We start from the raw sequence: 26,729 nt of genomic DNA on the forward strand, positions 1-26,729 counted from the left end.
TCGTTCAGATCCTGTGAAAGCAGCTGGCATTTATTGCTCCCATCCTGAAATTACTTTTGTTGGTGTGGAATGTATATCCTTATAAGAGAGGTTGTAGATGCCCCATCCCTGGAAACATTCAAGGCCAGGTTGGAGGGGGCTCTGAGCAACCAGATCTAGGGGAAGATGTCCCTGCTCATTGCAGGGGGGTTGGACTAGGTGACCTTTAACGGCCCCTTCCCACCCAAACTGTTCTGTGATTCTATGATAAAATGTGATGCCAAAATACTACAGACTTATGAATAAACCAAAGTACAACACAGCAAACAAGCATCTGGTTCTCTTCTAACATTTCCTGGAGTTTAAGTATCCCAGGGACCAAGATACTGAAAAGCTACTGCAGAGATGGAGGACAAACGGTGGAGGAGACTTCAAGTGAGACCACAACATGGTAAACAAGGGTCCCCCTTCCAGGGTTAAAGACCTAAACTATGTGAATGACAATATGTCATGTATTTGTGTCCTGATATTATAATACAACTGCTACACATTGTTGAAACAGAACAGCACCAGGCAAGACACCGTGGAATCTTGCACATCAAAATAAACAGGATGTGACAGATTTTTATATCAGCAGTTACTAAAAAAAAAAAAAAAAAAAAAAGGCAAAGAGAGAGGAGATGTTTGTTGTCTTACTCTGCATCTCCTAAGGGACTTTTATTCATTTTGTTTTTAAAAATAGCATCAGCAGAAATTTGGAGAAAAAGATAGGGCTGTCTACCACCTACCATCTTCCACTTCAAAATAAGTAAAATAAATCCCCCTGCCTAAAAGAAAAGCTTAGCGCATTTTGTTTGTGTCACAGCACCGTAAGAGATATTACTTTATCTTCATTAAAAAGAGAGAATCATATCATCTTACTATGATGACTTCTTCCAGTTACCTCAACTAGCAAGGACTGAGCTTAAACTGGCATCTGTGAGTGTGAAAGGGAATAATTTACTTCAACTTAGTATTTGTAAAAGCACATCTGGAGGAAGGAAGGGTCATTCCCATTGTGGGAGGAAGTTACGTACAGTTTCATGCTCACTGTTCCATTCCAAATACTGCAGGGCTGTTATTTCTGCCAAAGCACACAGTATTCCAAGCCAACAACTGGTAGGAAAACACAATGTGTTGGTACAGCAAGGCCACTGACTGTGCAACATGGGACTATACTTTCACGAGTGGAAGAGAGTCAGCTACGGCCTAGAAATGTATCTTACAACCATAGAGTCATCCATGTGAAATAACAAAATATAATTAAAACTTATTTGCATCTGCAGTGTTTATTAATTTTAGTTTTTCATCAATGTTTTGAATTTTTACAAGAAAGAGAGAAGACCTCATGCTAAGTTTAGCAAAATTCTTGTTTATCTTGTCTCATGGCTTCTAGGAAAGCCTCAGTTCCCCTTGTGTTCCCTGGAACATCTCTTCTGAACATGCAAGCACTGGAGCAGTAAAGAAGTGTACAATAAATATCTAGCCATATAGTCTAGTTGACAGGAAAATCTTCATCAAGAAGATTTGAACGGCAAAGAGCAACAAAACATTTCTGGAAGGCTTTGTCCCTTTCGTATCAATCTACATTGTGAACCCTTAGCAGATACTAGCTTAAGAGATGTTACACATAGGAAGGTTTTGGCATAAAGATAGTAGGTCTAATGATTAGACTTGATCTTCAAGCTAAACAGCTTAAGGCAGTAATGGCTGACATGTTCCTAAGTAATTGCTAATGGTGTAGGTTATTCCAGGCGGGCAAAATTACTGACTTGATATAACATTTCTTGCTTAATGAATGGCCAAGATTTAAGTGACTGGCAGTTTAACATCTCTCTCATTTCCTTCAGAGACTGAGAAGGAAAAGAAATAATGCTTCAGTTTGTAACGTGAAAAGCTGCCACAGAGCTGTCAGACATTTCATTTCAGCTAATCCTCCCTAGGAAGTGCAACGTTGTGTGAGCTCTGAATTCCCTGTCTGTTTATCGACCTCACGTTTGCCAGATAAACAAGTGACATCAGCCCTGCAGACTCGTCGCCAGAAAGCAAAATGGCAGTTTCTAGTATCCAGATGCAGGTTGGTTGGTTTGTTTGTTTAAACTGAATGAGCACAAGATGCCAAAGGTGCCTCAGCAGATACAGAATACAACAGCTGCCGGGATGTAACCTCTTACCTTAGTCACTAGCAAGCAGAAGACAATCTCACGGAAAAGCTGTTTATAAATGCCAGGTTTTGTATAATGAGTGCAGGGCACTTGGTGATGAAGTAGCCCACGCCATTTGTTTTAACTGCAGTTGACAACACACCGCTTAATTGACTAGAGCTAATCTAGCACGATTTACTTGCACATGAATACGTGGAAGAAGCAGCTTCCTGAATATTTAAATGGACAATGTCAAAGCAGGCACAAAATATGTATTAGATTAGCATGACTAATACAGTTTGCTATCTGGAATTACAGAAGAAAAATCTCATTGCTGAGTACAATACTTTCTGTAGCCTATTAGTACTTATTTAGCATCTCCTGTCTGTCCTCATTCTTAGAAATGCTGCTCATTTATCAGCAAAAGGTCTGTGCAGCCTAGATACTCAGTAAGCCAGACCAGCACAGAGCTGCTCTCATACATCATGGAACTTATTAGCCATGTACATTCCTCTCCCCAGGTTTCAAAGGAGCTGGACCAATTTGTTACACAACCATAGGTGGGAGTGAAAGGTATATAGAACAGCGTATTGCCAAATATATGTAGTTCAATTAAAACAAGTAGGACAGTACAATTACAAAAATATGGTGGATAACTAACTGCTTGGAGAATGTGCCTTCAGACACGAGCTATTCTCCCAGTGCAAGAGTGAAGCATAAGCAGACGGACAATAAATACATACATAAGCATCTTAGGTGTAACTCCACACTTTCATTTAGGATGGGATGTATTTTTTTGAAGGGAACTGAGTCTAAAACCCTCAGACTCTACTTCACGCTGAAAAGAGAACGAAAAAAACTTGTCAGCATTCTCTTGCTAACTTAAAGTTGCCTTGAAGAGCAGTCTGTGGCATAACTGTTGAAAGACCTCTCTCTCTGTGGGCACAACTGCAGAACAGTTTGTTGCTTCTATTGTTTCCTTATTCTAAAGCCTGCTGCAGGAACATTTTAATAGGAATCAAGAAAATGGCTTTTTTAGACACTATTTTATTTACATCCTTACTTCACTAAAAAAAGAGGGGTTTTTCTCTCCCATCACCTTTTTGAACTATGTTCTGCAAGACTTTTTCACAATATTTGATATCATTAGCTACTTTTCCTAGGGGAAAGATATACCCTTCTACTTCTTGAACATATTCTGATTGTTTGGTTTCATTGCATTGCAATTTTTGTTTGTGAAGTTTGTTTCAAGTCAGTTTCTTAAGTGGGAGCGGTGTAGTTCAATATGGGAAGCGTACTGTGCTCACAGGGGTGACATTCGGTTTGATGGCTTCATATCTAGTTACTATATTTTTCTGCAAATGCCTTTTGACTTGTACTGTCTGTACTGTTTCCTGGTTTCATCTCCATTAGATTTCTGTTGACTTTTTCAGGCATGTTCTTTCATTATGCAGGAGAATTTGCTATGAGACACTTCTTCCTACTCTTGCTCTCAGTGAGTAGCATCTCCTTTCCCAGTAAGTCCCCTATTGTCTCTGGCATTGTCTGTACCGTCCTGCACTAACGCCTCTGACAGTAGCCTCAAGGCCAAATTCCTTGACCTCCTGCACTGTCAGAAGGCCAGGAGCACCAGGCCTTTGTAGGACTTTTCAAAGGGGTCATAGACCACTAAACAATCTGCTGCATCTGAGCACGTCAATATAATCCCAACAAGGCAGTCCAGCATGGTTTGTATCTTCTTGCCATACCAGAGATTTCCCAGGCCCTCACACACTGCTTGCACCAAAGACTCAGAGCTGGTCACAGGCAAGGGAAAACAGCTTGGGAAAGGTCCTCCTCACCCACTGAATGGACATGGCAGAGACCCATACCTCTAACCCCTGAGGATACTTCCAGAGGGGACAACACCACAACATCTAGCACTTATTTACAGCTCATCTTACCATATTCACACCAACAGGCAGACTAGAACTTCCACTAATCACAACTGTCCTCAGGGAGGATCCCACAAGATAGGATTGAGTTGCCTTCCTCAGAGAAGACCATCACACTACCCTACTAATGGTCCCCGTGTCGCGTTGTACATTGTACATCACTAGCTCCTCTCCGAGGATCACCTGGCTGCCAGACCTCCTGCATCTGGCACTGGGTGCAGAGATACGAGATAGAATACAGCTACAGCTCCACAAAGAATAGCTAAGCTGGTACAAGACAGTATGGCTCCCCTTCTGCACAAGTAGCACAGCACTGAGCTGGGCTCCTGTCCACTTCTGTGGATCCTGCTGGAACAGGCTTCATTGCGGGAAAAGGAAGCCCTCCACTTTAAGATAATATTCCTCCATTTCAAAAAAGCCAAGCCATTAGCTCTTTCCCCCTTTGGCTTCTTCAAATCTCTGTGGTCATTCTAGGGAGACATTTCTGACTCACGCTAGAAAAACAAATACATACCAGGGGTGACTTGAGTAATGAAGCTTCATCGAACTATGCTCCTCATGCAGGTGCCATGCACGTGGATCCCCCAAAGTACTCCTAGAGAGACCTATTTCTTTGGAGGCTTCCTTGTTCAGATCCATACAAAATGCTAGGGTCTGTCTTCTGACAGTTGCTTGCTACTCTCCATACTGCTTTTGCCAAGTCGTTTTGATTTATGTTCTTAATACCAAAGTCTCCATACCTGGAAAGCTAAAGTAAAAATCACATAGCTATCTTCTACTGACAATTTTACCAACTCCTTTTGAGTGAAAGATTTGGGTGGTGTATTCCAAAGAACTATTATGAAATGAAATTTTAGTGAAACTCAACTGGAACTTCTTGAAACTTAGAAAAGGCTCAAGTCTAAAAGGTACACCTGAAAAATAGTGAATTCCTTAGGTAAACTGAATCAGAGCATTATCACCTCTTTTAGATCCATATTTAGCATTCATGTTTTGTACTGGTTGAACACAAGAGAAAACTTGTGAAAGAACTGAACATCAATTGGTCCCTAATGAAGTTCAAGCCATTGCAACTACCAAAGATTTCTTTCTAAATATTGTACTGTATTCTTCTGTCTCAATACTGACATAATTTCCAACGATAATAAACATAATTCCAACTTACAGTAAGACATAGTCTATAACATAAAATAACTGCAAGTTACAGTAAGACAGAATTAAAATTATTTTTCCCCTGTTAATGGCTACATCTTAACAGATGGATCAAGAAATATAGACATCAGAATTTATTTTACTTCTAATGCAAACTGCTAAGAGGCATAGGAGATACTTCTTGTATTCCCTACAAAGGAGAAAAGGATGGAATTCTGGTAATTTACACAAGATACCCACATTTTCATAAGATTGAGCCTACACAATAAAAAAAAAAGTGGTATGCTACGATGGACTACATGCATGTGCTGTCAGGCATGAAAGATGCTGGTCTGTTTTTCACACACTGGGAATGCAGAGAAGAGTTCAACATCTCTGTGACAATCCCTAGTGTGATTAGAGTCTTAGCACTTCACCTGCCCTGCAGGGTGGGAAACTCTGACAAGCCATACATATTATTGAATGAAGTTTATTCTCTAGGGTCCACATTTCTCTACTAGACAGGTAATGGCACAGGGTGGTATAACCAGAGAATGTAATTCTGAATCTACCTGAGTGAAAAGGAAAGTCCTGTGTTATTCTTCTGATATAGACTAAAAATAAATAAAAGCAAACAGATTTTACTATCCTAGGCTCAATGTCATATTTGGCAATGTTTATACTCTTGGCAGCAGTGAAGGCCAAGGGGAGGGGGTCTCAATATTACTGATGCTTGCATGAAGCTGGCAGGAAGGGCTACCTAGATGACTTAATGATGTGTGCTTTGCAGTTAATGAGCCATTTGTCATGAGGGGGTGAGTGGATTTGATGCTTACTATTACAAAAAAATAGTATTGGATGTAAATACATATGTATATATGCAGTCTAAAACTTTTTTTTTCTCTTTTACTGAGCATACTGTTAATAAGACACAGAGCATTATGTTCATACAGTAAACATTTTTTTATAACATAGGCTGTCTTTGAAGTTACACAAAGGTGATTTTGTGTCATAATTAATGAACTTTGCCTTAGGTGTGCTAAAAAAAAATGTGCAAGTAGTGTAAGGTACTACCGATTTCTTCATTATGGTAGCTAAGTTACATTTACTGCGAAGAAAAACAGAATATCCTTGTAATACTGAGTTACAATTCTCAGGTGACTGATTCTTAAAGAAATATTCTAGAATTTGCTTTACCTGACTTATCCCTTTGATAACACCTATTACTGCTTAGTCCACAAGCACAGTTAAATACATAGCATGCACATATATGCATTTATAATATAAACAATTTCATATATATACATCCCCCCAATATATTACATAAGAGTATATGGGTGTATATTTTTCCCTAGAAGCCTATTGCTAAGAGATTTTTTCCAGAGTGTTGCAATTTTTTTCCACTGTGAAAGAGAAGCTATTAAAAAAAGGGCATTGAACCTCATGGCCAAAGATATGCCAACTTTCAAAGAGAAAAGGTTTTAAGCCCAACAAACTGCTGAAGTTCTTCCCACAAGGCCTTTTCTCCTATTCTTACAGACAGAATGTTACAAAATTGCTTTCACCTTTGCAGGAAGAGACCAGAATTGGTCTTGAGGATAACAAGTTTGCTGGCCACCACCAACCAATGCAAAATAGTGCCCCAAAGAGAAAGAATCACCCAGGCTCAAACCCACAGGAATTCAGCCTGCCGTTCCCTAGGCAAATCAAAGGCTCAGCTCATTACAGCTGATTTCCACACACATAAAAATGCATGCACACACACGCATGCTTTGAAGTTCTGCTTGTTTCATATGTTGTATTATTGTGAGAGACTAAATGACTTTCCATTTAATAAATACAACCTGCTTACAGGGCTAAGCACTCTAAAGATGCAAAGGTCTGTCCTCAGTGTGAAGATTTGTCCTCAGTATGAAGTACCACTGAAAGACACCCTTACATGTGGTTATAATTCTGTGTAAGTTTCTACACAGTGTTTAATACAATGTAATTTTTGTATTTTATGAGTAAGGCAGAAGCTGAAAGATCTATATGGTGCAGCAAGATATCGCCAATAGGTGTTAAATAAACATAACTGTAACATACTTTACTATTAAATGTTCTGGCCAGGGTCTCAAAACATTTTTCTTATTTTGGAATAGCTACAATTTAACAAAATGGAAAACTGACTGTTAACATGATTGTTGCCAGGGTAAGAAACAAGACTGTAAGCCAGGAGACTGGGATTTAACTCCTGGATGTGCTACCAAGGTGCTAGTGAGGCTGACCAGCTAATTACCGTCGCAACCAGGCAGTGAATGAGAAGTCCTGGGGATGGGGGGGGCAGAAGAAGAAATTGCCTTAAAAGACAGTTCCCAGCATATTTTTTGGTCCACACAGTGTATGGTTCCCAGCCGTTCATGCAGCTGTGACTCACTGCCTGCCCCTTTTTCTTCCCCTAACCATTGCAGGGTGCAGGTTCAGTGCTGCTCCCTCCTCCCAAGGCCACAGCAAGCTTGCCCTTCTAAGAGTATGTGAAGCAACAGCCAGCATGGCCCTAGTAAAAAGCTGACAAGGTGTGCGAGAGCTGAGTAGCCCCAGCTTTGCACTATGCCAAATGTGAAGGAAGAATATAAAGCCCTTAAAATGCAATGATTTGTTCTTCAAATTATGGCAGTTTATAATTCTGTTACTGAATTGAGACAAAAAGCAGAAGAGAGCCCTTATTGGGCCACAGATTTAATTCCATTACTTGAATGTTCTGGTTCATTAGGACATCAGAGCACCCCATCTAACTGAATACAAGATTTCTTGGAAAATTTTCCCTTATGGTAGAAGAAACCAGGGAAACTCAAAACTGCATTCAACACCTTTACTTGTACAATTTGGGTGATTTTCTGTCAATTTTAATCCTCAGAAATGGTTGTTAACAAAATCTCATTCATATGCCAATTAGCATATATTTAGCTGAGGCAATTTTACACAGCTCACAGCTTGTGTCCAAAGATCAATCTTCACTTATTTTGGAAAGAATGCCAACTAGCCTTAGTAATTTAAGTCGTCCTAATACTACACAGATTTTTCCATTTCATTGGGCTCACAGAGCATTGATAATGATCTTTGTTACTATAATAGTCTTTCAGAAAACAACACTTTTTTTTCCTCTGGACTCTGCAGTAGCAGTTTCAGGTAGTATTTGTTATCATTATAAAGTTTTCATGTTTTAGGAGAATTACCACCACCTGTAACAGATCCTGTAGGATTTAATTTATGCAGAATTCACAATGACAAATAAAAACCAAAACAAACAAACAACTTTCTTGCCTCAGGTTATACATTTTACTTCACCCAGGTGCAAAATTCAGCAAAACACAGTCCCTCAAAGAGTGGCTGACACATTAGTATTTGTATCAATGATTATGCAAATAAACAAAAGCAAGTTGACATCTCAGCCACATCTAACATAAAATGTTAAACAGCACAGCCAGGTCTTCCTCTAGTTAGATACACTGAAGCTTTAATATATTCTTACTTTCCAGTCTGCCTTACTCCATCAGAAGGCAGTACATTTCCCAGAAACCTTGATCTTCCAATAAACAGTCTGAAGCCCCTATTATCCTAGCAGGATTCCACCTTTTGAGGATGAACACATGAGGCTTTGTTTACCAGGTTCAGAGTAAAGGGCACTTGTAAGGGAATCAGTAGAACTGGCTCTGTACTTCGGTCTCTAGTTAAAATCAATTTTTGAGACAGTTTTCCCCTGGCAGGCAGGCAAAAACTTTGGTATGGAATTCTTGAAAGAAGAGATTGCCTCTGCAACTATACCATGCACGTGTTTGCAAATAAATTCAAATTTCACTTACCTAACAGTCATACTTTGCACCCCTGGATTTGCCTCTCTTGGGAAGCTCTTCCTGCAAGACTCCTGATACCTTCTCTCAGTCGGCATGCTAGCAGTATTCCTTTCAGTGAAAGGACACTGGTAAAAAAGAAAATAAAAAGTAGTATTACATTCTTATGTCTTTGTCTTTGCACAACTCTTTAGAAAACCCAAACGTTAAACATTATTTTTATAAAGTCTACGATCTCAAAGCTTCAGGCATGTAGTAGTGATCAAGTTCTGCTACTGTCTGTCAACAACCTTTGCCTAATAAAGCATCCTGAGCTCCATTTAAACTGTTCTTATTGCTCCCTAAATATAGTTTTAATAACGTGCTTTTTAAATTACAATTGCCCACTGACCTGCCTGCTGGTGGTGAAAATCTTCAATCCATTACTCAGAACAGAATCGTGCAAGCATTATTATTAACAAGGGAGAAGTTAGCTAATGACTGGCAGCTTAAAGAATAATGGAACTGTTAATATTTGAGGCCATCCTCCCTGCTTCTGTCTATCACAAGTACGAGAATCATTTAAATTAAATACTTTATGTGACTAAAACACATTTCAGATGATATAATGAACTACAGCTATAGCTGGTTGAATGCATCTATCATTTCTAAAGTTAGGCTTAAGTCCACCTGCTCTCTGAGGGCTCAATTTTGCCCTAAATTACACCTGGGTAATTCCACTGCTGTGAATCATATGATAGAAGGTATATTAGAGGAATATTTCATCCTTGCAAAGCTTTTTGAAAAATCAATTCAATTCCAATAATTTTTAAAACTTGTTAAAGAGAATAAATTTGTAGAAAAACTATTGTAGAAAGAAGTACTGCTGGTTTAATAAGACAGTTACACAAAGTAATGTGAAATGGATTCTTGTAAAAGATTTTTCTCAAATGCAAAAGATTTAGTTCAAAGGAGATTGAATCAAAGTGGATCTACCAGAAACAAAGTATTAAACCTCTCTTTTTTCCCCAGAGGGAAAATACCGCTGGTCTCGTAGCGTTTCGTATTAATAGTCTGAAGTTAGTTATGAAGTGTTGCAGAAAGTCCTGCACCTTGATATGTATGGGGTATGTGGTTTCACTGTTCAGCAGGCATTCCTGGGTTGACCCTACTACATGATTACTCTGGAGTTTTAAGACACAAGATATAACACTCCAATTTATTCTTGCCAGTGCTATCTTTTCAGTTCAGGCTTAGGAGCTTAAGCAGGCTTTTTTTTTTTTTTTTTCTTTTCTCCCCTCTGCTATGAGATGCTAATCAGAATACCAATATAGAAAACATACTTCAAATGAAACAATGTTGTTAAGTATTCATAAGACTCCCAATTACCAGTGTATCCAAGTGTGCTTGCTGTCAATATATATTAACTACAAAGTTGATAGAAGACTAGAATCAACTCAGAAATTGTCAGAACTTGTGATCTTTGTCAATTCAACTGAGTGACAGGCTGCATTGTGTAAATAACTGCACCCTCCACCACTAAAAATGAAGATCATTTCAGGTCAGTTGAAGCAAAGCTTTTTTACTTTCTCACGGCAAAAAAAACTGAAATTGTCTCTGGTCAACCAAAGCTTTGCTTAGTCTGTAGTTTTTTTCCAAATTAAAACAAATGAAACACTTTTAAAACAAGTTTTGAAATTTATTTTCAGCTTTATTTCAAAGGGACCATTTACTAATCTGATTCAAATTCACATTTTGTTTTGTTTTGTTTTTTTTTTCACATGACTAAATATTTATTTTGGTGAAAACTTTTAAAACAAGAGAAAAATTGCCTTGCTTTTCCTTCTAGTTGTCCTCTTGAGGAATATTCTATTTGGGATTACTTAATTTAGAATTTACATCACAGAATAACACACACAACACAAGAAGTAGTCTTAATAAACACCAACTAGGAGGTTGGTCAAGGACCAGCCATTGAAATGAAACCTTCAAAAAAAGTTCTGAAGTAACCATGGTTCTGAATTAACTTGCACCAAATGTGAAAATGGATCTTTGTGACTTCTTAATGAAGTCGTTAGTGCTTCTGTGAAAATGCAGAACTTGCCTGCTATGTATACAGAGTATCTAGAGCACACAATACTCTTTTTGAAAATCTCGTAACAGAAACCCTGTTTTTGAAATAGGACTGTTTCCTTTGAAAACATGCCAAAGACACCAAAAGCTTCCAGTCTCTAAGGATACCTTTTACTGGGAGACAGAATTCTCATTTTAGAAGGGAACTCTTCTAATAAAATGGCAGACCTTCTGGGCTCTCTTCTAGCCAGTGACTTCTAATGACTTCGCAGCCTGAACACCCTCAGGACAATTCCACCTGAATTTCCAGGGAAGTCTTGTTCTTACCATCATTTCTGAAGCCTGATCTTGTGTTTGCCCCTCAAAGCCCCCTACTTCTTTTAGAAGTCTCCCAGTCCAACTCTGCCACAAGCTCCTTCCTTGCCTGGCCTTTCCTGTATTTCTGGAGATTTTCCCACCTCAACGTGTGCTGAGCTGCCCTGAGCAACATCGCTCGCTCCCCACAGCTTTCCACCTGCCCTGGTGCACCAGGGCAAGATAATCAGACAACCTCCTTCCCATTGACTACCTGCTCGTTCCCAGCACCATGTATGTCTTGAGCCAACAAATATAACAGCTTTATTACTTATCATGCCCTGCAGTATCGGAAGCCTGAGTCAATTGTCTCAATTGGAAAGCTTTGCTTCTGACCACCACACACACCCCCCTTACATTATTATACTTGTGGCTGTTCTGTAACACCCACAGTAATCTTTGATCAACGATAGTATGTGCTGATTTTCCATTTATTACCTGCTAAATTCTCACTTCTGTTTGGTTGCCAGCTGGTAGTTTCATGGAATTGTGCACAGATTACCTGGGTATGTTTATGTATCGCAATGTCATCAGCAGAAGGACCATTCCTACAGTTTCCACATATGTCAGCAGTAGCAGAGAGAGTGGAAGATTTTTTCTTTGGCTTCCAGGAAAAGGTTAAAAACTGACCTGGAAAGGACTGAATGCTAGAAGTCTATGACATACTGGCTGGCTATTTTTAGAAGTTTCTGCAGAGGAGGCCTGCCTCCAAAAAGGTAAAAATGCTCTTCTAGCTAGCTCATAGAAGCACCAAAAAAAAAAACCCAACCAAAAACCACAAAACTGTAGGTCCTCCTGTTACTATATGAAAAAAGTTGAAAGTTTTATCTACTATTTGTTAATATAAACTACACATAGTGTTGAACAAGCTATTGCATTTTCTGAGATATCTGGAGTCCTTTAGGGTTCTAGGTTGTTTTCTGTCGCGGTTTAACCCCAACCAGCAACTAAGCACCACACAGCCGCTCTCTTGCTTCCCCCCCACCCAGTGGAAGGGGGGAGAGAATCAGAAGGAGAAAGGTAAAACTTGTGGGTTGAGATGAGAACGATTTAATAGAACAGAAAGGAAGAAACTAATAATGATAATAATAACAATAATAAAATGAAAATAATAATAAAAGGATTGGAATATGCAAAACAAGTGGTGCACAATGCAGTTGCTCACCACTCGCTGACTGATGCCCTGTTAGTTCCCGAGCAGCGATTCCCCCAGACCAACTCCCCCAGCTTATATACTAGGCATGACATCCTATGGTATGGAATATCCCTTTGGCCAGTTTGGGTCAGCTGCCCTGGCTGTGTCCCCTCCCAACTTCTTGTGCCCCTCCAGCTTTCTCACTGGCTGGGCATGAGAAGCTGAAAAATCCTTGACTTGGTCTAAACACTACTGAGCAACAACTGAAAACATCAGTGTGTTATCAACATTCTTCTCATACTGAATCCAAGACATAACACTGTACCAGCTACTAGAAAGAAAATTAACTCTATCCCAGCCGAAACCAGGACATTTCCAAAGGACAGAATTTTAGGAGCAGAAAAGGCTAGTTAATAAAAACCAGAAATTCACAACTCTCTCATAAATTGAGAACATATAGTTTCCATGAGATATATTTATAGACCTCAAGTTGAACTTTTATTCCAAATACCAAGTTTGAAAATGTTGGACCAATGAAGATAACTATTACCTATCACCTTATGATCCCTTGAAAAAAATGCATACATGATTTTGGATGTGTTCAAGTAGTTTCAAAGTACATGATCCTGAGAGATGCTGAGTACCCAAGGATTACAAATTGAGCATTTGCTCTAGCTGATAGCCTCAATACAACCCTTTTGTTTTCTTCTGGTCACTCCTTTTTTTTTTTTTTTTTTTTGGCTTGTTTAATTCCAAGCTTGTAACAGGCTTACACTGTCACACACTAAATAAATCATCATATATTTTTTGTAAGAAAAAGCTTCTTCAAGTGGCTTCTGCTTTGACCTACAGTTCTCTCATATAATTTTTCTGTTCTCCATTGAATTTCATGGAAATCTGTACTGTACTGTAGTCAATCACTCAATATATATATACATACATATATATATATATATGGAAAGCAGACAGATGCGGGTTTGCTTTCAGCTATTTTATGGGTTGGGTTGTGTCACAGGTGTTTTAACTAATCCCATGTAGTTTTGGTGGCTTATTAATATGACAGTGCTTAGTATTACCTCTCCCACTCTCCCAGTGTACCTCAGCTTCTTTGCTTCAAATTATAAGATATCCCGTAGCTCAATATCCATAACGTATGAGCTCAGCCTTGACATGATGACAGTGCTGCACAGAGTCCTATAGCTGATAGGATGCTAAGAAGTGGTTTTCTTCTTCCTTCCCATGGGGCACTTTCCCATCTCAGCGTGCAACCAACTGCTGACAAGGCGGTTTATACGTACTGACACCAAGCACAGCTAGCTACCTAAAAGAAAATTAAATCTCACACTGAGAAAGGACCCACTATCAGTTAAGCTTGCAATGAGCTGTAACTGTGCCAAGTACCATCATTAAGAGCCAATTTTTGTTTTTTATTGTTGTTCAATACAAGAGATTCCTTCTCTAAGCAATGTGTGCCCCTGAAGAAAAGATTAGGATTACACAATGCAGCTGGTAATTTCCAGTTTTCTCATGTATAGTCATAAACTTCAGAGCAAAGACATCCAACTGCTTGGGGAGGGAAGGAAGCAAAATGGTGATAAGAATGAAAATGGCAGTAGTAACCCAGTAAATCAAGCAATTGGTGTTGAATAAGTGCAATCTGCACAACTGAAGAAAACTCCAGAGCTAAATAGGACTTGCGGGCCAGAATACAGCAACAAAGAGGAACTCCATTTCAGAGCAACTGCCCTCATTTCAGAATGTACTTTTATTCTTCATTTCTAGAGTCAAACTTTTCAAACGCTTTCATGACAACAGTTTTTTTCCTGATCGAAACATTAGGCTTTTTAATTCACGACGGTGTGAAGATGTACCAAGATTTCTCCTTCAACACAGGCATTGCGCAACACAAACTTCAAATATCTTTCCATCTCATTCAGAATGGTTTGGTATAAAAAAAATCTTCTGCTTTGAATCTGATGACAAGCAGAAAATAAACAAGAGACTCCCCCCTCCTGGGCTAATGTCCCAGCTGCACTGAGACAGAGGTTTTGTTAAAACCAGTATATCAGCATATTTAGTTGGTAGCAAAGCTCCCCAAATCAAATCCAATTTAAAGCCTTCCAACTGAAGTGATAATTGGTTCATTCTCAATTTCCTTTTCCAGATTTTTGAAAGTAAAAAGGGAGATGAAGAATTCACAAATTTTACAGAATTATATTTTTCAGTGACAAGCGACACAAAACAGCATTTGCAGTTGACACTTAACAAAAACATTCATTTCATTTCTAAATTCTTTCAAAATGATGCTATGCCACTTCTTTCTTTTGACATTTCTAAAATGGTGCAGAAATTTTGCAATATAAATTCTAGCATTTGCTGTATGCAAATTCTATGAGGGAAAACTCCTGTTTCTTAAAAAATATGTATCTTTTAAGAAATTTCACATGGAAGGTTTTTTGTAAAGACATTCTGGTTCTAGTGCCATCAACATTTAAATCCTTAGAAAATGCAGCCAGAAGCCTAAACTACATCATATTCAACTTGTCTAAACTGTGTTTTAAAATTTATTTCATTATACTGGTGCAAACACTTCTGTACACCCATTTAAATAATTTAAAATTTGATTTATATTGATGTAGTATAAGTCAAGTCCTTCTCAACTTAAGAGCAGCCAATACAGGACAGGTTTAATTCACTTGATGGCTCCCTGAACAGGAGTTTAATAAAATCAATTTAGCACCCAAACTTGATTAATCAGTGCAATCTCACAAGTAGCCAAACCGTCAGAAGTAGAGGAAGTGGCACTATTCTAATGTCTGAAAATATACTAGTAGAAAAAAGAAAGCTGATAAAAGAGATGAGGCTCCTACAAGATGCAATTGCACACATACATCCTATGCTATGATGCACTAAAAGCCAACCATTAATTTCTATCACCAGGTATATACCTGGATCTGCTCTGGGAGTCTAAAGTTGTGCACTCACAGGAAAATGCCATATCTGTAATTAGCCCATGATTAACAAAGCTTTGTATGACTTTTCTGAAAATAAAAGAGTGAATGGTATTTCAAAACTGTGCAAAGGAATGGTATGAAAGAACCAAAGGAAAGACATGGAACTCGAAAATACTACCACTCTGAATTTAACACCCTTGATCAATGCCAGGAGTTTCCTGATTATAAACCAAAATCAAATCATCAGGAAAAACATAATGCAGTTCACTCATATACTTTAAAATGACACAATAGGCAATAATGTTTGATTCAACACAACTGCTTCTAAGTTGGTGGTTGAGCCCTCGGCCCTGGTTTTCTCACATAAAACAATGCTGCCAAAAGAATGCGTAACAGATGCTAAATATGCACACGTCTTACACGCGGCTTGAATTTGTTCATCACTGACTTCCTTTGGGATAAAAAAGATATTGTCAAAATGATAATGACGGTGTAAACATTTTGGCCACTTCAAGCATTTTCTGAATGCCAGATAAATTCAGAATAATTTTTAGCAGTAGGCTTGCCAGAACATCAGCTGAAGCCTTCATTATAGCTATTCATATCCCTATAATAAAGGTTGCATCAGCAATTCCATTATAAATGCTTTTTCAGAGGGTTTGATACTTTGGCTGCAAAAAGTATTTCTGGCTGAAGCTTGGCATATAAGTTGTCTTAGATATAATTTTTAAAGTTAGTTTTAAACTGTTCAGCTGTTTTCTGCAAAAAGATGGAAGAAACAAAGATGTTTTAGCTGGTTTAAATTGTTCTTTTTTTTGTCCTACGTAAAGAAGCACCAAGTCTTTTCTTTTGAAGTACAAATTATGTTAAGGAAAAGAAAAACCAGGAGCCACATACGCTTTAGTGCTTATGTACACTTAGATATATGCTAATTACATGTACTCTGGTTAATTGTGGCATGATCTGGATGTTAAGGATTAAATGATAGGGGAGAAATTCCATGGAGGAATGGTGACACAGAAAGTCACTCCAGCTTTTCACCTTCCCCCAAAAGGGTACCATTGATAAAATCACCAGGCTGAGGTCAAGTAATGTGCTTCTAGAAAACAGAGTGGAATGGGACAGCCATTTCATAAAGGCAGTTATAAAGGAAAAACTTGACAAATCTTTCAGGCTTAATTTAATCATGAAATCAGTAAACTGACTTAGGAAATCAGCTACTTTGGTGGCACTGATCTTTCATAGTGCCTAGAAGACCCACAATCTTTGATGGATGTTTATTTTTCACCCTAATCTTCTTAGGTAGAAAAGTACCATCTACTTTTTTAAAGATGGAAACTAAATGGATTCCAGCAGGTTTATCCCAGTTATGAGCTCAAAAGTTGGAAAGTGGATGAAAGCCCACAAAATGTCAGGATCCCTGTGTTGTAATGAGAGGAGGACAAGACTGGTTTGGTCCAAACTTCATCTGCTAATGCCACACGCAGAGTAACTTGTAAAGAAAAGAGGAATGGGCATTAGAAATTCAGTGGACGAAGATTTTTATGCTGGCAATTAGACCTAACAAGGTAGATGAAGTAATGTAGAGATGATCCATTCTGTCTATAATTCTCCGTTTGGGTCCCTGATGGATTTTCAGAGAACAAGGCAATACAGGATGGGAGGGCTGAAAGGGCCAAGCTTCCCTTTCACTGTCTTCTAATACTCCAGCAATACATCTCTCTTTACATCGCAATCTAGATGGCATTACCACCAGCACTGCTTTGGTTAAGTCTTCTTAACTTTGGTTAACTTCTTCAACGTGAGATTTGGGCTATTGTAGTCAACCCCCCAACATGAGCCTTTTTTGTGGCAGGTGCTGGCAGGTAAATTATATGTGTTGTCCATGTTTTCCCAGGAATGAAATTATGAAGTTAGAACCAGAAAGGCAAGCTGTCCTTGCTACACATTTCTGCTCCCTTTTTAAGCATATATGCTCAAGCCTGAGTTCAAGAAGGTCCTGAACATTAGTAACGATGGGAAGAATAATAGCACTAACCTACAATAGCCAATTTCTGCTCTCTCAAAAATGAGAGAGCATTGAGATTCTTCCTTATACAAACTTCTTTCACTGGGGAAACAGAAGAAAGCTCTACACTGTAAAGACTTTCAGGAACAAAACAGAAATAGTAATTAGTTTCCTTTCTGTATTTTATAAAGATTGTTCACAGTGTTGGTAAGCATGGGAACAAGCACACTTAGGCTTCCCTCTGAAATCCCCGTGTTTAGTGTTGTACACTGGCAGGGTCATCTAAATTAGTACAAGAGAGCCAGCTACAGGACAGACTATACTGAAGATGAAAAGTTGCACAGTCAGTCTTTGTTTGGGAAAAAAAAAAATAACGAAAGCTTCATAGAATCTTATCCCATACTGGGTTGATTTTACCAGTCGTCTTACTCTCTGTTACTCTGGCTAGGGAAGAAGGAAATCTCCTAAAAATGTGGATTATTTTGTTTTCCTAGGATGATTACTTAGACCGAGATAGAACAATTTGGAGATACTTATTTTCCCTCTGTTGTGTAACCTCACACACAGAGGCAGGTCAGGGTTACTAGTCCATTGATGGGTAGGTATGATACCCAGCTCCCTTGCTAACAATCCTGCACCTCATTGGACTTGTCTGACGTCTTTACTGGCAGTTAAATCATCCTTTCTTTCCTGGGATGGCTGATATAACTGCATCTCCCAGGCAGGGACATATTTCCACTTGTCACAATTATAATCTCTAGAGGTCTGCAAGGACTGGGAGAAGCTCTAGTCTACACAGTGAAAATGAAAATACATTATATGGTAGTGGAAAATGATACCAACTTCACGCATGATGTAGTCAAGTTTGGATATGCTAAGCTTTCAATGAATACAGTTATCGTCAACAGATAGGAAGAGGGGGAAAAGAAAACTTTTTCACAAAGTGAAATTAATCTGGGTGAAATTCACTTTTACAAAAAATGTGTATTAAAGCCTTGCAGTTACTAGAGAATGAACATCTGTTTGCAGGAGACAGCAAATGCTGTAAAGAAATTAACCTTTAAATTCTTTGCTAGCAAAGATTTGTGTTTGTTAATACATTCAATTAGTACCACAGGGCAGGAGCTCCATTTGCACTTCTTGGACATACACAGAGTGCATCTATCTTTCCTTATTGTCCTCAAGAAACTGCTGCCTCCCAATTCTGTACAGGAAGCCACTAGGTTAAGAATTACAGCACATGATTCGACCTTTCTTTTCTAAGATGTATTAAATCACTTTCAATTACCCAAACCAGTAAGCTACTTGACAGATGGCTTCAAAGCACCTTCCTTCATGGTTCATTACCAGAATCATGTAAACAGGAATAGGCTTTTCTTACCTGCCTGTGAAGATGCTGCTGAATGTCTTATTTTTGGAAATGCTGACTATAAATATGATAGTGCTATTTTGTGATACGGAACTTCCAGAAACTGTTTTTCTCTTAGCAAATTAGCTAAAGTGAGACTATTTTGAAGTTAGATCTGGATACAGAATTTTAATACTCTCAGATTTCTAAATGTAAATCTGCCTTTCCACAGTGCCTAATGTGCTGCAGATACTTCGCCACGCAAAGAATAAATGTAGCACAATCCCATTGGAACCACTCTGGATTTACTCTAAACGAATGGCAGAAGGACTTACATTTCCATACGTGACCTGAAATTCTCACAATTCAGTCCTCAATTCCTCTGCAATAACAACAGCTACACTGGGCCTTGGAAACAGCACACTTTTGCCTAAAGCTTGATGTTGCAGTCAGAATGGATGCTAGAACATACTGTCTTTTCCTTCTATATTTATATTAGCAGATTAAATATGTTTACAAGAAAACCTGAAAGCAGAAGTAGCCAACATTAATGATACACTACTGCTCTGGCCAGCATTTCCAATGTATGTTTGCAATGGCTAAACAGTTTAAGTTTTTAGAAATTTTTTTTCACACAACAGGTTTGAGAAGTAAAAGAAATTTAAAATCTGATGCTCGACTCTCAAATTTATAGTAGGCTTCTTGATTAAAGTGGATGAGTGTGGGGAAAGAAAAGGATCAGTCTGAAGTACTTGATTGACTTTTAACTACTTGACTCAGGTAAACTTCGGTATAGGACAGACATTTTGTTCCAAAGACTACAAAAGTTACTATGAATCTTCCTCAGATGAGAGATTATAAGCACTCTCCACCAGCAGAATTTTTTCCTGAGTAAATAAGTACAGGACAGGACAATGAAAAGCTAAAACTGCCTATCATTAGACTTTTTTGTTATTCATAGTAGTTGTCTTTCATTTGTAAACAGAAGTCTGAATGCACAAATACTGTAGGTGGTATTACAGAAATGGATATTTCAATAGAGTTTTAATTGAAAATATTAATTTTTAAATTAAATCTAATTTTTAAATTTAATTTATAATATGGCATCCAAGTGCTGCACTATAAACCCTACACAGAAGCCTAAAATTTATGAGATTGTGGTTGGAACTCAGAAATGTCAAAGTTTTGAGGAAAGATTTTTTTACACAATATATTTTTCAAATGTTTAAAAAAAAAGTATCTGTGTAAGAGAGATGCAAAAGTTTGAGATTTTTAAAAAGAATTTATATTGGCAGAGTTTTCTTTTTTTCTTAAAATTCAAAAGACTCCATTTCATTTAATTCTTGTATCCACCCCAGTCTTGTAACCCTTCTACAGGAAAATATACATTCATTAAATAATATGGCATCGTCATGCAACTAGAAAACAAACAAACAAAAAAAGCAACATTGTGGAGAAAAAACACAAGCAGAGGGGTTTTTGTTTGTTTGTTTTGCTTTTTATAATCCACAAGTTTTCTGTTTTTAAAAAAATGCACGGGCTGGCAACATACATTTACTCTCCACCGGACAATAGTAACAACCATGGGGAAAACACTTCTTAGTATTCTGTGATCAATTCTCCTACCAAAAGCAAGGGATTACTCTTGCGAGGTCCTATAGGTCTCAAGGACTATCCTGGCCTAAGCGCACTGGAAGGCAAGGGCAGCCCTTGCCCTGGCACAGACCCTACAGTAATCTTCAGAACCTGAATGACAGTTTTTTCTTGGACATGGGCTCTCCTCTGGTAAGGCAAAACAGAAAATCTTTAGCAGTCCAAAGGAAGGTGCTGCAGCATTTAATACAGAAATGAATTATCGTTGCAATAGCCAACCTTATTTATTTTACTTCGAACATGATTTAATTTTAGTATTTCTCTAAATTACCAACACTTTTCAAAGCTAATGTACTGATATTTTACTGATAAAGTCTGACTGAATTATGGACATCTTGATGATGAATGCTTGTTGTTTCAGCAGCTGGTAGACATGGAACAGCTGGGGATTAGGTACTGAAAAAACACAGGGAACTGCTTGCAATTTGTGTGTTTGGCTGATCGGGTAAATGTTTAAGGTGACAGCAGGGAAAGAGCTAACAATATCTTCTTTGAGAAAAAAATATACTTTTAGCTGCTATTAATTCAGTTTAGCAAATAGAAATGAAGAGGAGGATGACGCTTGTCTGATCAAAGGACTTATTTGGAGCAGGGAGCTGGTAAACAAAGTAAAGGGATGGAAAGGAAGGACTTTTTCTGTGTCAAATGATTCAGGTTCTACCTTAAGCAGAACAACATGCAGCTGAATTAAAAGGAGCCATCCTGAAAAAAGATTACAACTACATGCATTTTTTTACTTTGGTATTTGAGTCCAGTATGTACATTTAAGTCAAAACTCTTGCTCAAAGTTGGAACTCTTGTTCTTCTCTTCCTATGCCCTTCTTCCAGATGCATCTGTCCACAGATGCAAAATTCTTTAACTGATCAAGTAATTCTGCTTTTAATCAAGTTCTTCTTTCAGCTTTGTTGGCTAGTAACACACAAAGGCAGTACAATTCATTTTGTTTACTAAATGTTGCTGCACACAACTCTAAATGGTCTTAGACAGCTTCAGAGGCACTGCTTAATGTTCAGTTTAAGCATGACTGCATGATACACTACGGAGTTTTAATTTCCCAGCTTCTGAATAAGTACCACTGTAATCTACAGACAGCCCAGCTGACTACCATAGACTTACTTAAACAGGAAAAAACCACCGAGCATCAGTATAAGGGTGGCAGAAACTAGCCCTTTCTGACCGAACCAGTGACAGGCAAGTCACTGCAAAGTCCAGAAGAAAAGCTCAAAGGTTGAGTCTTTCACTTTGTTTGCTGGGAAGAATGTGCCCTGGGAAGAGCACACAGGCTTTTGTGTGGAAGAATGGTTAGTTTTTACTGAAAACATGTAGTTTTCTGTTTTTCACGAAAGGCTGATTTTTTAAACTAAGATGTGACGACACAGAGCTTTACAGAAACCCTCTTGCATTTCTGGGTTGGGCTCTCAAGAGCAAACGTTGCTCTGGACTATAGGGACAGACACCCACGATACTTTTGCTAGACAGAAGGGAGAGAGATTATTTACGGTGCATTGCATGAGGTACAGGCTGGATACAGAGCCTGACCTACAGGGAATCCCTAACGCAGCACTATCATGGCTCACCTCAATTGTAATATTCTGACTGTAAGATTCTGACCATAACTACTTGCAGATTTTTCAGAAAAAATTGAAACATTTTCTTCAGGAAAAGAGGAAACTGTTTTCATTGTATAAAACATTTATAGGCCCAAATCCTTCATTCTTACACCTTATACTCCAGCAAAATTCTTCTGTTATGTATAACTAAGTCAGTACAATGCCAGTTTCCCAAGAAAGCTTTTTGCTTACTGAAGTGAAATAGCAGTGTTGCAGCTCCAGAATCCAACTGCCAGTAACACAAGAGGAGTGCTAGGAAAAGCATAGCTGAGTTGTGGGAGTCTTCTCTGATCCTAAGCATCCTAGTAACTGTGGAAACTAAAATCATGTATGAATAAAGACCAAATCTCCCCTGCTATAAACACCTACCCTTTGCAGTGCTGTGCTGTTAGAAAATTCGATCGTCACTCTTTAGGCTATTGCTTCAGACTTTCTGTTACCTTTCTTGTGACCTGCATTATGATTTGTGTTTGTTTTTATTTGAATGGAGGGCTGCAGAACATATGGATGAAAATCAAATTGGGAGCTTGCCAAGAATTGAGTATTTTTCATGTTCTTCTTCCCCTTTTTGGGCTATAAAACAGAGCAGTAGGGACAGGACTGCCAGACTCATTTTTACCTGTGATCTACAGTGTATCTGAACACCTGTCTGCAGAAAGGGAAAGCCAGTTTATTATTCTGTTGCACCACCTAACACCCTGATGTGATGTCAATGAAAGCATCACAAAACCATTCTACTGAAATAGGGATCTTTTTTGTAAAAATAGTATTGCTTGTATCCACGTGTAGAATACTGATGCTTAAAAGACAAAATAAGAACAGAAACCACACAGCTGCCTTTATAGAAAAGTTCAATTTTTTTAAGGAACTGCTCCTTAAAGGAAAAAAAGCAGGTTGCTTTTCTGGTTGTCTTAAAAGGATCACTTTCTCCCTCCAACCCTTCTATCTACCACATAAATCCTCTTGGCTCTTTCACGGTGCTCTGCCCCGAGACACGGGATAATAGGGATTGCACTCAATCAATCACTCACTGCAGGGACTCCCTCATCCCTTTTCCTTCTGAGGGACTGGAAGGATGGCCAGTGAATCTGCTGCTAATTTAGAAAGATTAACCACGCCTTAAAAGAAGCAGGTGCTAAATCACATATAAAGAAGCAGCCTACACACTTCTGTTCTCAAGTATGAGCTTTTCTGCTTGTGCTGATCTTCTGGCCCTTGTACTGTATGTAGCAAGGCCTGTATTAAAAGAAATAACAGCTTTTCTGTAGAAGTCTACTCACTAAAATTAGGCCAGAGATAGCAATAAGAATACTGGAAGTTACCCACTGGGTATATTTCTCATTGGTTTGTGCTAAACCAATACCGTATAGAGGAAAAAGTCTTAAAATCTGTATATCATTTAAACCAAAAGCAACTTCAAATTCTAGTTGGAATGACAGAGTGACCACCACAGCAATTTTGCCAAAAAATCTCATCGCCAGATACCAAAAAAAAGAGCTTTAAAACACTGACCTATGTAAACAAAGAATGTGAAGAAAGTCAAAAGTTAGCATCTAATCCTCAATAGCGAATTGTCCGGAGGCACTAAACTAAGTATCACACACAAACAGCATCAATGTGTGGCATGCAGTGCTTATGTTTACTTTTTAAACACTGTAAGATACTACTAAAAATACAATTTGTCTTGAAGAAATACAGTTTACTCACCCTCCCCCAAACTATAGACTAAATCCTTCAAAGACTCTGGAAACATACAACAAGAATAGTTAGGAAAACATGAATGCATTCATAGAAACACATCTTACCAGAGCCACTCCGCCATGTCACAAATTTAGTTCCCTGTTACTTGTCTGACAGAATACACCTGACCGTCGCTGCTCTGTTTTTTCCAATAATCACCTGGAGCTCAATACAAGCATTTTAAGCAGAGGATACTTCTGCAACATTTGTGCCATCTAACTTCAAGGGGACTGATACTAATTGTATTTTCTTCCTAATTGGTTTGCTTCATATAGAAATATGACACCGATAAATGCAGTCTCACCATTCACCATTTAGTCCTCAGAGACCCAATTTAAGGCCCAACTCCCACTGCACTAGATGCTGAACAACACAGCCTAGAAAATCATCAAACCTATTCATTTGCTTCAGTGCTAAATTCACTGCATCCAGGCTCTGAGTTAATTTTGAATATATTTGTCCTGCCTTCATGCCGTTAATGCAAATGTGAATTACAGCTTCTTGTATGCTTATAATCTTTAGTTTACTCCTGCTTGTCTCTCAAAAAACAAATCTGAGAATGTAGATATGGGATAAAAAATTCCTTAAAAACTCTGCACATCCTGCCCCCTCCAGAAAATTCTCCTCAAAGGCTTTTGAGCAGGAGGCCCACAGAGCAGAGCATGGCATATGTTATTGTGGGAAGCAGGAAAGTGACAGAAGTTGAAGACGTTTCTGAACAACACAGTTGGGTCCATAGATAGATACAACTGGACCTGATTAGGTAGACAGCTCCACTCATCTATTTGTACAACAGCCAAGAGGTCTCTAATTGTTTTGCAGATCACTTAGCAATTAATGATGCTGTTGCCCTTGGACAGATCATGCTACAGATCAATATTTTCTGGCAAAGTCAAAGCACTGAGCAGATATAATGATACTGAAGTTACTCCATTAATAGAGCTCACAAGCAAGGGTTGGGGTGGGAAACTTCTTGGACAAGAACTTATTTCTGTCACAAACAAATATTATTTCTATTGTTGAAGTGAGTCAGACAAACCTGAATTGGAAATAAAATAAATGCCAGCAAAGATATCTACCTTTCCTTGAACTGACAATAACTATTACTGTATGTTACTTCACATAAGCATTATCTCAAGTGTATCATCTTTTCTCTTGCAAGTTCTCATGTCAAAATAACCACAACTCTTTACAAATTCCATTTCACAAAAATAAGCCTATATAAAATTTTGCACCAAATCAGAGGCAAGGTTGGAAAAAGGAGAAGACTAATGAGTGAACAGAAGTCTTAAAACTGAACTGGAACGATCCTATGTGGATCAAAAGCAGAAGGGCTACAGAGGGTAAGAGAGCCTGGGTTAAATTTCCCCCTTATTTTCCCAGCACATGTCTATTATGGATATTGCTGCTGCGTAACAGCTTTGTTTTAAGAGATAATCCCTATGCCATAAGCATTAAAATTCTTCATTGGAATTACTGGCTTCTCTCATCTCTACAGACAAAGCAGGTCTGTAAAAAACACTCTGGAACTAAAGTGACCAGACCAGTAGCCCACAGCAAGATCATGAAAGTAAGGTATTTCACATTACCATGGCTGACATTGTTTCCGTTGTTCTCTAGTGAAACCTGTTTTAGGGCAGGGGGTAAGATTTGGTGTCATCAAAGCCAATGGTAAAGTCTCAGCTGATTACACCAGAGTGGGGGTTTTTATCCATTATTTCCCCAGTATGAAAAATGGCCTCAAATTTCCTGGTTGGAACACATTTGAAAACCAAACCAAATCAATTTTAACCCAATTTTTAAAAAAAAAGTGTAAGGTTAAATAATTTACAATAAAAAGGAGGGAGTTTTTACTGCTCGCATGACTCAAAATGGTTATTGTATCTAAAAAATCACTGCAAGTGAGGACTTGCTTGGATTTCTATTACAACTTTAAATTATAGCTTTTGAGTGCCTTAGGATAATTTTAATTGGGAAAGAACTGTAGTTTGAAAATCAATTATTTTCAGTAATCATCTGTTTCAGTTCTTCACTAACTACCCATACAGCTCTCTGTGTAAAACAAATCTTATCAGCCCAGTATCAACTACTGGGGAGCATCTCAGTAAACAATCCAGTATCTTACATACTTGGTACTATCTGTTTAACCACAAGTTCTCTAGTTGTGTGATTCTACTAGCTTTACTGGGATTATGCCAACTCATAATGTGGCTGTGAAAACCTATGTGGGGGGAAGGCTGTCCCATCCTTTAGGAAACCTATGGAAGATCAATGCAGAGAGAGGAAAATTAATTTTCAAGGTAACCTGAGGATGTAGGAACAGTCCTGGGAACTCTAATGGCACTCCTCAAATACTCCACATATGTATTTAACCTAGAAATATTCTAACAGAGAATTTATAAAAATATAAAAAAGCCTCATCTTTGTAAAACTCTTTACAGGAACATACTGAGAGAGGTATTGAATAGCTTAAAAAAATATTCTAAATTAGCTAATCAGCTTCCTTCTCTGGATGTTTTTTTATACTGCCATTTCACCCACAAGAAGTTCCCAACAGAAGCTGTTGGAATCAGACCCTTTCTAAAAGAGTTCTCACTGCAGAAGCAGATGACAAAGGACTAACAGAAGGCACATTAAGAGGCCACATAAACCATCTCTCTGCCCCAGGACATGGTCAGTGACAGCTCTAAAATGACTGTCAAACCCGTTCTTAAGGAACTCCAGTGATGGAGGCTCCCCACACTCCTGCCTTGGTCAGTTCTTATTAGGACTTGCTCACGCATCTCCCTCTATTTTCAGCAAACTTTAATTTTGCTG

General features: G+C 38.4%; 1 protein-coding gene across 1 annotated transcript in view; it reads right to left on the minus strand.

The window, feature by feature from the left end:
- The window catches only part of LOC104316988 (bifunctional heparan sulfate N-deacetylase/N-sulfotransferase 3), a 205,274-nt gene that overhangs the window by 138,421 nt on the left and 40,124 nt on the right, over nt 1–26,729 (minus strand). The window contains exon 2 of the mRNA XM_069804723.1: nt 9,070–9,185. The gene's annotated coding sequence lies outside the window, so the exon portion shown is untranslated. The remainder of the gene's footprint in view (nt 1–9,069; nt 9,186–26,729) is intronic.

This window comes from Haliaeetus albicilla, chromosome 1 (assembly GCF_947461875.1).
Source record: "Haliaeetus albicilla chromosome 1, bHalAlb1.1, whole genome shotgun sequence".
In the NCBI taxonomy this organism is placed as follows: Eukaryota; Metazoa; Chordata; class Aves; order Accipitriformes; family Accipitridae; genus Haliaeetus; species Haliaeetus albicilla.